A 13,312-nucleotide genomic window follows, 5' to 3' on the forward strand; every position below is an offset into this window, starting at 1 on the left:
TGATTGCAAAAGGTGTTCAACATAGCTAACCTTATTTCTCTGGAAATTAAACATTTATTGTTGTCAGTGGAGGTATTTGAGAATTTAATTGGTTTCGTTATTAATCCGAACCCAGCATTGACAGCAACCAAAATAACATTCAGTAATTTTCTGTATGTCTTGCCTGTGAGCATTTGATCTCTAGAGATGATACAAAACTAGAAAAGAGAATCTGTAAAAGAATAATAGGAGGTCCACCCACATCTCTACAAATGACCCAGTTTCATTCCTGGATGGACCTAGAGTCTGTCATACAGAGTGAAGTAAGCCAGAAAGAGAAAAACAAATATCCTATATTAATGCATATATGTGGAATCTAGAAAAATGGTACAGACGAACCGATGTGCAGGGCAGGAATAGAGATGCAGACATAGAGAACGGACATGTGGACACAGGAGGGGAAGGGGAGGGTGGAACGAATTGGGAGATTAGGATTGACATATATACACTATCATGCATAAAATAAATAGCTAGCGGGAACATCCTATAAAGCACAGGGAGCTCAGCTCGGTGCTCTGTGACGACCGGCCTAGATGGGCGGGATGGTGGGGAGGGGTGGTGGGAGAGAAGTCCTAGAGGGAGGGGATATAGGTATACATATAGCTGATTCACTTCACTGTATAGCAGAAACTAACACAACACTGTAAAGCAATTATACTCCAAAAAAAAAAAAAAAAAACCAACAACTAGAAAAAAAGAGTAATAGGAGGACAAAAAAGGCCAAAACCACCAAAAGATCATCTGAACTTTTCCTAGATTTGATTTTTCTTTACTTGTTTAAATGGCACTTATGTAAATGGCCCTATTTTTCACTTCAGTCAGTATTTTAAAAGGAATTTCTGCTTTCTACAAGTAAACTTTTTTCCCCTTGCTAACATTTCAGGATCAGTTAAAATTTTTATTTCTTTTTTTAAATACAGGCATAATCTATCCAGATAATCCCCAGTACAAATATTCTACCAGTTGCAGATGTTTCTCACATACTTTTGCAGCTGGAATGTCTCCAGTCATACCATGAACTGATAATCTCAAGATAAGACATTTTTGAGATTTTGCTTAATTTTTTGAGTCTTTGGACTAATGCCATTTATTTCATTAAGAATGAATGATATTTTTGTGCATCTTTTATTCACCCTAATTATGGACTCTAAGGATATATCTTTATTTTCTAGACCAGCATGTCTCAACCTTGGCACCACTGACGATTTAGATTGGATAATTTCATTTTGTGGGTACACAAGTGTGTCCTGTGCATTGTAAGAGGCTTAGCAGCATTCCTGGCCTCAACCCATTAGATGCCAATAGCACACACACCCTCCCAGTTTTGAAAACCAAAAATGACTTCACACATTGCCAAATGTCACCCCCTGTTGAAAACTACACTTCTCAACTGATTCCTAATCACGGATGTCTTTGAAAACATAGAGATCTGATGGCATAACTTCAGACCTACTAAACCAGCATCTCCGGGGAAGAAGTCCAGGAATATTTTTGTCTTTAAGTGTCCCAAGTGGTTCTGATCCAGCCTGTCCACTGACCACCCACTTTTAGCATGATGACTTTGGACATGGTATTTGTTAATGGATATTTGCTGCGTTCATCATCCTAAAGAAACTATGGCTTAGGATCATTTTTATTACAGCTCTTTAAAATCTACCAAGTCACAAGGAATAAAGAGACCACAGCCTAGGAACAATGTTTTTAGGAACTCTTTATATACACTTTTTTTTAACACAGGGTAAGTATACACAGGGGCTTTCAGTTGCCCATTTCTCTTATATTCTGAATTCCTTTCTTTATTCTGAGCACAGCAGAGAACAAGTCAATCTGAACACCATTTAACCAACTATCTATCTATCTATCTATCTATTTCCTGGTGAAAGCCAAACCTAGCTAATGTTTTAGGACGAAGGAATCAGCTAAGATGACAGTGGATACAGGCACAACACTTCCCAGTTTGTACATCTGCTCCACAGCAGGTGGGGCTATTCATTAATTTTGAATAGTTTTTGTTCTTGTTTTTATCCACATCCTAGGAACAAAATCCATGGCACATCAAACCAACATCACCTGCATTTTCTTTGTTGGGACTATTATAGCCATTAATGATGAATAAAATAAGATACTTTCTTAAGTAGTGTACAAGCAAATGTGACTTGAATTTCATGTTTAGATAACTAATTTGGAGTTAATTTAGGGGATTTTTATCAGGCCAAGTTTTCTTTTCCAAGATGACAATGCACCGAATAATATGAAGAGGAATTTTAAATACTTTCAAAAAGTACTGCTATTTGAAAATTAAACCTCTATGAATATACAAATGAAGAGTTTTTCCAATGATAATACATTATTTTAAAATATTCACTTTCTAGGACTTCCCTCATGGCACAGTGGTTAAGAATCTGCCTGCCAATACAGGGGACACGGGTTCGAGCCCTGGTCCGGGAAGATCCCACATGCCGAGAAGCAGCTAAGCCCATGTGCCACAGCTACTGAGCCTGTGCTCTACAGCCCACGAGCCACAACTACTGAGCCCACGCACTGCAACTACTGAAGCCTGTGCACCTAGAGCCTGTGCTCCGCAGCAAGAGAAGCCACCGCAATGAGGAGCCTGCGCCCCACAATGAAGAGTAGCCCCTGCTCGCCGCAACTAGAGAAAGCCCATGCACAGCAACGAAGACCCAACACAGCCTAAAATAAATAAATTTATAAAATATTCACTTTCTATATTTCATTTCAATGAGTTTAAAATTTGAAAGCTATGATAAACATTCAATGATATTTTTAAGTTCTACAAACTGTCTAAATTAGAATACACTGGATTTATGAATGTCTATATTGAACTCTTTGCACAAGAAACTAAGAAAGAATAGCTTTAGCATATGACAGAATTCACAGACACTGTTGTTAAGTGCCATGAATGCAAATTCCATCCCCAAACACCTGGGTGTTATGTGAACTGAGATGAGTTATTTAAATTGTTTATGCTTTGGTCTCCTCATCTTTAAAATGAGTATTATAAGAGCACATAAACAAAGGGCTGTGAGAATCCTCAAAGCCGTGTCTCACACCCACCAAGAGCCAAATAAAGGCTATTATTATTATCCTTTATATCTGCTTTAAATCAAGCAGGCTGATAGTTCTAGCAAGCATACATGCACACACTCTCGCTCACCACACCTCATTTCTTCCTTGGCCATCCTCAGATTAAGGTGAAGAGAAAACTGGGTGAATCTTCACCTGATTCTGTACTACACTTACAATCACCATTAGTCAACCGGTATACTAGATATGCCCTTAACACATTCAATGCATTCACAGGACTACGTAGAATAAATCAGATCCATCACTCCTGCCCAAAGTGACCCAGTAGTCTGATGGAGGCTTTAGAGGATTCTAAGGGCCACAGAATGCATTCAGAGTTGTAGTATGAACTTGACCCACATTAGACTGGAGACCATTGCTCTAGGTTATCACTGATGATCAGCTCAGGGGTGACGGGCAATCGATACGCTACAGAGCATGCAATCATCCGTTTAGGCCAGGCATGATGGTTCTCAGATTTCTTCAGATTCAAGATCCTCACTTACTTTCAAGTGTGAAAAGAACCACTAGAAATAAAAACATGAACAAGTTGAATAAAACAATTTACTTCTTGGGCATGTTCTAGTATAAAAGGAATCATTTAGTAAACATTTATCAAATGACGGGGCATTGAATGATACTAGAGGGTAGGCAAAAAATGAAGAAATAGCGGGCGAGAAGTATGCAGGACTGGAAACCCAACAAAGGAAAGATGACAGATACATACAAAGGAAATGAAAAGGGAAGACATTTAGAGTAAGTGGGGATAACTAGTAGCTAGAGGTACAACCCAATTCAGAGGCCCCTTCCACTGGGCAACTCATGGGCAAAGGATGTTTTTTTAAATTTTTATCTTATATTGGAGCATAGTTGATTAACAATGTTGTGTTAGTTTCAAGTGTACAGCAAAGTGATTCAGTTATACATACAGATGTATCTATTCAAAGGATATTTTTAAACTATGTTATTTTTAACCTACAATATAGTTCTGTGGCCAATATTAAGTGTGTATAGACTCCTTAAGTCAAATAATTTCTTTGAGGACTAAATCAGCGGTGGTAAGTAGAGTGTACTTATCAAATTATGGGCCTTGGTGTTTAACAGAACTAAAGAGACTTTCATTTTTTTTTTTTTTTTTTTTTTTTTTTTTTACTGTTACCTTGGGCAAATTATGTAAATTCTACTAAAACAATTAACTCATCCATACAACGGGAATGATAACACCTACATCTTATGATAAATTGATGCAGATGAAGTGTTTAGCACAGAACTAAGCACTTGGTACATCTGCCTAGAGAGTTTCTATTATTATGAGGAAGGCTATTGGAAATGAAATTTAAGACATGGCTGCAAAGAAGATTCCACCATCTCTTGCCTTGGCTCAGGAAGAATTTTCCAAATCCTACCAAACCCTCTTGACCCCTAAGAAATGTGACTGGAGCCTCCCTTAAATTATAATATTGAAGTCAGTAGGCTCTTCCAAGGACTGCATGGCCCTCCCAAGGATACTGTGTTATATTTCCAAGTGATGCTCTTGCATTATGCTTAGTGTCTATAAAAATGGGGCTACAGTAAAAGCTACCATATAAGACCACAACTCCAGGAAGTCAGAAACTGGAATCTAAGGTCTGCTGGCAATTCTTTCCAGAAGCACCAAGATCAAAATCCCTAGTACTTAAAAGAGTCTAATGAGAAAAGCGTGAGTATTTGCACAAGAGTGCTGGCCATATTTTCACCTCACTTACGGAGGTGGTCATATCCAACAAAAACAGGTGCCCCTCTGTGCTAATGCTGAATTCATGAGAATTTTAACACCTAAGTAATACTTAGGGGCATATATTGTAGCAACGCTTTTCAGACCATTAGGAGCATTTGAGCTTCATTACTGATCACAAGAAGAATAAACATAAGGCAGAAAAAATAGCTCATGCCCTGGGATCAGGAATAAACCTTCTTAAGGTCACTTTCTCTACCCCCATGGCAGACTAGACACTAGGCTGCTTATACACCTGGATCTTTATTACCTATACCTTCTTCCCTAATAGACCTTACTGAAATTGACCCATTTATTCATCCATCCATCCAATCACTTGGCCACAAAATATAAGGAACTATGAATATTTATAAAAGTATTTTCTGTGTGTGTATGCACATATACATGTACATATAAATAATCTAGCTTTGGGGAGTCTATAGTAGTGGCAGTGACAGGCAGGTAGACAGATAATAGCAGAGTAATGTAGTTTCCCTAAAGGCAATAGCCAATGGGGAAATCCTGGTAAACAAGAGAAAAGCAGGTACTTCAGTCTTGAATGGAAAGGATGTGCTCAGGGCAGGCATGAAAAAAAATAGGCCATTACAGAGAATGGACCTGTCAGACACCTGCTATTTAGTTGAACTCTGAGTTCTGGGACTTGTGGATCACAGCACGTCACTTGCAGGTCACAATCTAGAGAAAAGATGTCTCTTTTGATGTTTTTAAGTATTTAAAATACTGTACTATACTAGGGGGAAAGGTCTTTCCATCACGCAAGGAAGAGGTATTCACTAGTGACCATTCCTGTCATATACTTCTACCTGGAATGAATCATTTAAGCAGAGTGATAATTGGATGCTTAATTATATTTTATTTATTAAACTTGAAATACTGCTGTCTTTACTGGAGGAAGACTGTACTCCCAGGTAAAATTAGCTCAAATAGCTTCAGAACAACCTCACTGTGCATTGTTTGAAATTTAGCTATCTTAAGCTTTGGGCAGAAAGCTCTCAAGAGTAGCTGCCGGGAACAGATGGGTATTCTCATTAAGGAATGATGGAGAAGCAGGTGGTTGAGCTAAGCTATTGAGACAAGAGCTCTCAGACAAGAACAGCCCCCTGGTAAGTGCATATGGTCGGGTGACCTGGAACCCTCCAAATATCTCTGTGATGCCTGAGGTCACATTTTCCTATTCATAGTGTCTAGCAATGTACATAACACATAGAATTGACTTCAGCTTGATCTTTCTCTTAATCACCACACAGCCTGAGCCTTGGGAGAAAAAAAATCACCAAAAAGGGGAAAAAGGTTACTAATTGCTTTCCACTGTTATCTAATTATTTTCAATTCTAGCAACATGAAAAGGAATGGCTTAGCAGGAAGTGTAAAATTATCAGAGAATTTAGCTAAAGAAATAAAGCAAGGACCTGTATGAATTCTCCTTTCACTCCCAGCTGGATTCTACCCCCGGAGGGACCGTCTTACACTTGTGAATTCTCTGTGTGTCTCGTAGTTAACTTTTTGAAGACGCTGGCTGTCAATGTGGGACGGTTAGGTGGCCTTCTTAGGCTTTAATGGTGACTGAAATCAGATTATGAACTACTACTAAATGGCTGGTCTTTCTGTCCCCTATCACCTCTAAACTCTGATAGTCAGACATGGATAAGTTTGTCTTCTTTTCAGTTATGGTATGAAGAGGGCAGGGGCTGCTGGCCTTATAAAAGGAAATGATAATGTTCTACCTGGAAAGACTAAGTAAGCAATGGAATCTGCTACTTCAGATCTATTCACATCCATCGTCTTCACCAAGGACACCCACATTACTTCCCCAAAGTTGCTCCTGACCAGAGTTCAACTCTAACAGTTGACAAGGAAGAGTGGGAAGAATTTGTTTCAAGAGGTCATGATTTCCAGGAAATGAGGGTGACATGCTAGAAAAATAGAAGAGCTGTGAGCTTGCTGTCCTGCAATCATGAACAGCTTCAATCAGGTACAGAACCCAGTTTACATGCACATCAAGGAGAGGAGGGGAGGGGGCGGGCAGCCACTGCTCAGCTAACACGACATTCGAACAACGTGTTCTACAGGGCAGACCCTGCACTGGTGGCCTGGGATACACAGATGAAAGAAACACGGAAATGAAAGTTCACCATGCCCAGGGTCCTGCAAGAGCATGGCTCTGGGGCCTCAGGCACTGCACAGTCAGGAGCCTTCCTGGATGGAGGGGACGCACGAAGGATGAGTAGGAGGCACCTAGTGAAGACAGGAGCCTGGCACACCTTATGCCTGTGCAGACGAACAAGCAATATAACAGGCCAGCTTCCCGCCCTTGCTATGCACGTTCTAAGACCCTTGACCTCTCCTTTGATAAGGCTCGTAACATTTGTAATGACATGTTCCATGTCTGTGTAGCAAGGTCCCTAATTTAATGAAGCAATGCCAGGTTGCCCCTAACACATGTTGGGACCAGCATTGGAATATAAGAGGAGGTCACAAACCACAAGACTAAAGAGTTAGAAGTTATCTCTGAAATTTACAAACCTGTAATAGATCAGTTCTATTCTCCTACTTAACATGTATGTCTTCATGACTTGGAACATGAGGATTCAATAAAAATCCTGGAATGACTTGGAGTTTCAGGCTGGAATGTGGCAGCACACGGACTGTGGGCCCAGCCCTGGGTGTCTGGCCAGCCCTCTTCTCCTTTCACTCCCAGCTGGATTCTACCCCCGGAGGGACCGTCTTACACTTGTGAGTGGGCACTACAGTCAATCCCCCAAAGCTCAATTCACAAATCAGCCACCCCTGTCCACCCGTCAGATCTAGGTCGTAGAGTCAGGCTCAGAGAAGAGGCCCCATAAGTTCTTGAAGCTGGTTCAGGGCCATTAGGGCAGGGAATTCCAAGGTCCTGACAGCTGAGCAGGGTTTAGATAAGGGGATGGATGGGGAAGCATGGGCTCCAGTGAGGCTCCTTGCCTGTGGGAAAGAACAGGCTAGAAGAAGGTCAGAGAAGGGTCCTCTAAGGCACGGAGGCCAGGGCAGGCCAGCTCTTGCTGAGTCTAAGGACAGAAATGCACTCCACTCCAATGATTTCATTATAGACTGATGCAATCTTTCTTAAGAACTCCCTTCCTAGCAGGTAATCAGGAAAGGTACAAATGCCAATTAAAGCTCTCTCAGCTTTGGCCATTTTAATTAGCCTCCTTCCCATTTGAAATAATTATTTTCAGGTAAATGTGCAGTTTTTCTTCCAGCCATTTCCCTTTTCCCCCTCCAGGATGGTATCTGGGTGCCTGGAAGCCAGCAACGGTCTCAGATCTTCATGAAGAAGGGCCCTGCCAGCGTCTGCAATAAGAGTGGCCCTCGTCCACCGGCTGGCTGCTCACCCTGGTGACATCCACCAGGAAAGTCTCACTTCAGGGTGAAAATCTCGCAAACCATTCCCTCTCGGCCTGATGAGGGGCTGTTGTCATCTAAGCTGATGAGAACTCAGCCCACCTGGCTCCCTCCTGGTGTGGTATATCCGGCTGGGGCCCCGTGATCAGTGCTCTGGGAGAGTCAGAGCAGGTTCTCCTGTGAAGCCTGCCGGCACCAGCAGCTATCCCACCCTTCCCCGGGGCATGAAGGCATTTCTGCAGACTCTCTGTAGCAAGGGAAACCCAGGGAGCTTCCGGGGCGGCAATAAGGCCCTACTTCTGGAGTGGCGCCTCGTAGGGCATCTCTTCCCAGAGTTCTTTTTTTGTTACTGTTTTTTATTGTGGTAAAAGTCACATAACATGAAACATACTATTTTAACCATATTTAACTGACAGTTCAGTGGAACAAAGTACATTCACATTGTTGCACAGCTCTCACCATCATCCATCTCCCGAATTTTTCACCGTCCTAAACTGAAACTCTGTCTCCATTAAACACTAACTCCCCATTCCCCCTCCCTACCCCCTCACGCCCTGGCCCCTGGCATCTACGGGTGTACTTTCTGACTCTATGAATTTGACTATTCTAGGTACCTTGTATAAGTGGAATCCAACAGTATTTGTCTGCACCTAATGCGTACTGGAATGCATTTTTAAGGTTAACTCAATATATGTCCTGCAAACAGATTGCACCTTTTTTTCCTGTGCTATACAGTAGGCATTCACCAGCCATCTACTTCATACATAGTAGTGTACATACGTCAATCCCAGCCTCCCAATCCATCCCAGAGTTCTTCCCAGAGTTCTAAACAAGACACGTTGCAGAAAACCTTCAGCTTTCTTCTGTTTCCTTAGCCAAACTCTCACCTCTAAAACATCAGCCCTGAGTCAGGGAAAACCACGACACACGTTTCTTCTGCTCTGCTTCCCCACCCTGCAAGCCCCCCTTCTCTTTTACTATCAATCACCCACCCTGGCAAGAAGGAGGGCTTTTCCTTCTCCCTGTTTGAGAGACACATCCGCCTCCCATCTGAGGTGGCCTTTATCCTGTCCCTTTCCCTGAAGCCGTAATGGCAGACAGAAGGCAGAGAGAGAAATCTGATTGGATTAAGGACACTAATTTAAAAGCATTTTAAAAATACTGATGTGAAGCCTGCTATACATATGCTTCACCACCAGATGCCGAGGCCCTGCAGAGCTGAGCCTGAACTGACGTTGTCTCCTGAAAAGGGAGCACACACATTAAGACGCCCCCAAATACAGTAGACAGATTCTCTGAAGCCCCACAATGAGGTAGGAGGCAGGGGGTTTTGGGCAACCCGCCTCTGGAGAGCTAGGTGTCGGTGCTGAGGACTTAGATGCTCTCCTGGACAGTTCAACGTCATTGGTCCTTTACTTTCAGAAAGAGTTTTTTTGTTTTTTTTTTTCTTTTTGCGGTATGCAGGCCTCTCACTGTTGCGGCCTCTACCCGTTGCGGAGCACAGGCTCCGGACGCGCAGGCTCAGCGGCCATGGCTCACGGGCCCAGCCGCTCCGCGGCATGTGGGATCCTCCTGGACCGGGGCACGAACCCGTGTCCCCTGCATCGGCAGGCGGACTCTCAACCACTGCGCCACCAGGGAAGCCCCGGAAAGATGTTTTTTAATGTTAATTTGTTTCCAGGGTATTACTGTTTTCTGTTGCCGCTGTAACAAATTACCAAAAATTTAGCCGCTTAAAAGAACAGAAAATTTTTTTCTTACAATTCTAGGAGTCAGAAGCCCCAAATCAGTTTCCTCAGGCTAAAGTCAAGATGTCAGCAGGACTGCTTCCTCCTCGAGGCTCTACGGAGAAACAGGTACCTTGCCCTTTCCAGCTTCAGTGGCTGCCTACACCCTTCACTCCTAGCCCCTTCCTCAAACTTCAAAGCCAAGACTATGGCATGAGCACGACCGCTTCTTCTCTGTCTCTTTGCTTGCGTCATCATACTGCTTTCTGCCTCCCTCTTATAGGGTCTTTTGTGATTGCATTGGACCCACCTGAGTAATCCAGCCTGTTCTCCCCACAAGATGCTTAACTTAATCAGTCACATCTGCGAGGTCCCTTTTGCCACTTAAGGTAAGATATTCACAGGTTCTGGGGATTAGGGCCTGGTCATTTTGGGGGCTGTTAGCCAGCCTACAACATAGGGCAAAGGTATTTCCTCCTAGCTCTGAGGCACTGCATCATCCACTGGAGTAAGAACCAAGCCTACCTCGTCGACTTCCAAAAATAAGAAGAAAAACAGTTGACACAATCAGGTTTACCGTGCCTTCCCCAGTCATTGTTTTCACAACAGGTTGGTTTTGTTTTGTTTTGTTTTAATTCTCTGGTTTTTCAGTCACCCTGCCCGGCTTCCCTCAGCCACTCAGGCTACCTTTAGAATTACTCTCCCCACCCTCTGTTGGGTATCCTCAGGGAAAAGAAACAGGCAGACTTATTTCTTATTCAAGACGAAGCATAAGTAAGAATGTACATCTATATCAAACAAAAGTGCATTCCAACGTCAAATACCAGGATTTGGGTGAGTCTGAGCCACGTGAAATGCAAAGCCACTTTCTCCCGTCCAACTATAACGCTTCAATTGTTGGCTTCATGAGTGAATGAAGGGACAATCTCTGCAGAGCACTATTGAAATTGAGAAGGGAGTGAGAACAGCTAGAAAGAATAGGAAGTTCTAGGTCCTGGAAAAGAAGGCTACGTCCGTCTAAGCCCTCATTCACAGCAAGCGTGTCTTGTTGACCCTGCTCTGAACTGTCCACTGTGAATGATACAGTCCACCTCATGCTTGAGAGCCAAGAGCTGGCCAGGGTTGGGATGGACATCAATATGGGCTTTCAGATGCTGTGTGGAATCGTCTTCCCAGCTTGCTTGTGCCGATTTAGTCTGGCCTCAGGGAGAGGGAAGGGCTGCTCTAATCCTTCCCCTAGGTGGCCAGCACTGGTGTGGGGCATGGCCAGGAGCGTGAGTAGCATAAATGGGAACTGACAAGGAGGCCCCCTAGTATTGCATCTCCCAGGACAGAGACGGGGGGGTCACCCTGGCCTGACCAAGCCAACTTCACTCAAGGACCAAACCCAGGCCCTCCCCCTTCAGACGTCAATCACCTGAGCTCAATCTACCGGCCATTCCACTTAGTGTAATTCTCCCAGTGGATGTCCTAGCGATTCCATTTCTGTGCCAACTGTATGTAGTAGAGAAGACATTTTCACTTGCTGTTATCCAAATGAGGCAATTTGGAATTAAAAGCCAGTTCTTGCCATATTCCAAGGGTTTTCATTTTCCGTGGGTAGAAGCACAGTATTTGGAGATCCCATTCTTCAAAAACTACACTTGAATAAAATGTGTGCTTATTATTACATGCTAAATGACATAACATGCAACTTTTGAGTGGAACACTGTGAGCTGTGGAAATTGAATTAAACAGTAAACCCGTAATTGCTTGTTAGGGTGCTTTAATTGACTCATAAGTACCATATGGGAAGCTGTGTGCCTGCAGGAGCCCAATTATAAGCTTGCTTATGGAAAAATACAACTCACTTTGCATGTTGGAAACATTCCCCAGTTCTTGTCGCCCTCTCAGGAAAATAAAAAGAATTTTCAAATAAATAAGAAATGCTTAATAAGCTAATAATGTAAACATAGTCCCTTGGTAACTTTGAAGCATTGTATTCAGGTTCTAATACAAGATCAGAAAATGAACAGTTAAAAATGCCCATTCATTTTATTCTAAGGGGTTTTTAAGTCCTGAATCTCTCTGTGTTCACAGCTAACCAAGGAAATATACACAGGTAGGGCTCTTGGCTTCAAGGGATTTGTCCTCTAATTGAAAAACACTGGCTTCAAGGGATTTGTCCTCTAATTGAAAAACACTGGCAAGAATGAAACACTTCAGGAAAAAAGTGAACAAAATAAAATTACAAATGATTCATAAATAATATCAAAAACAAACAAAAAGGATAGCTAATACAGGTGAGAGTAACAAAGGAGGAAAGAAGATCTTAAACTCTGACAGCTAATCTGCTGTGGCAGATTCCAGAAGGGAATGCTAGGACTTGTGGTCAAGTTACCCAGCCATGGTTGGAAGCAAAATGATCAGGATCATCTGTGGGCCTTGGGGAGTCGGAAACACAAGTCCAAGTTGACTACCAAGTAAAATCAGGAAATCAGAGTTTCCAGACAAGCAGGGTAAGCACCTTCAAAAACTCGAGTTGAGAGCTTCCCTGGTGGCGCAGTGGTTGAGAGTCCGCCTGCTGATGCAGGGGACGCGGGGTTCGTGCCCCGGTCCGGGAAGATCCCACATGCCACGGAGCGGCTGGGCCCGTGAGCCATGGCCGCTGAGCCTGCGCGTCCGGAGCCTGTGCTCCGCAACGGGAGAGGCCACAACAGTGAGAGGCCCGTGTACTGCAAAAAAAAAAAAAACAAAAAACAAAACAAAACAAAACAAAAACTCGAGTTGAGAAAGAGTAGTCATTAAGAATCCTAAATCCAAGGAAAAAAAGCATGAAATTGTCCTTCTCTAGGACACAGTGTAGCCTGACAACTATGTCTGCATGCACACAAGTGGTCCTGGAGTAGCTTTAGACCACCAACGATCTCCATTAGCCACAATGAAACCATCCAAAATAAATATTTAAGTACAGAGAGTAGCTTGCTTGTTGATGAAGCTGCAAGACAAGGCTCTTAATTAATCTCCAACCACTCCCTCCCCTAAGCCAGACCAAAAAAAATATATACTCAGAATAGACAGGACAGGTTATGCAAACTCAGGTTTAAAAGTTCTCAGCCTCTCCTTCCATTTAAACTGCCTCTCTGAGTCCTTCCTCCTATGGAGAAATATTAAAACCTGTCTGGAAGAAAACCATTTATAAATGCATATAAATCTTCACATTCAGTAAGACATCTGGCAGCCATCACTCTAAATTAAATCATGACAGTGAATAGGAAGGAGCCATCACCACAACCAAGCTTTTTATACATCAGTGACTCTCCCCCTGATT

At 42.8% G+C, this 13,312-nt stretch overlaps 1 protein-coding gene across 2 annotated transcripts in view; it reads right to left on the bottom strand.

Moving 5' to 3' along the window:
• The window catches only part of THSD7B (thrombospondin type 1 domain containing 7B), a 975,661-nt gene that overhangs the window by 260,672 nt on the left and 701,677 nt on the right, over positions 1-13,312 (bottom strand). The gene's annotated exons all lie outside the window — the stretch shown is intronic.

The sequence above is a fragment of the Monodon monoceros genome, unplaced genomic scaffold (assembly GCF_005190385.1).
Source record: "Monodon monoceros isolate NGI ecotype Baffin Bay Population unplaced genomic scaffold, NGI_Narwhal_1 Super_Scaffold_16, whole genome shotgun sequence".
Classification (NCBI taxonomy): Eukaryota; Metazoa; Chordata; class Mammalia; order Artiodactyla; family Monodontidae; genus Monodon; species Monodon monoceros.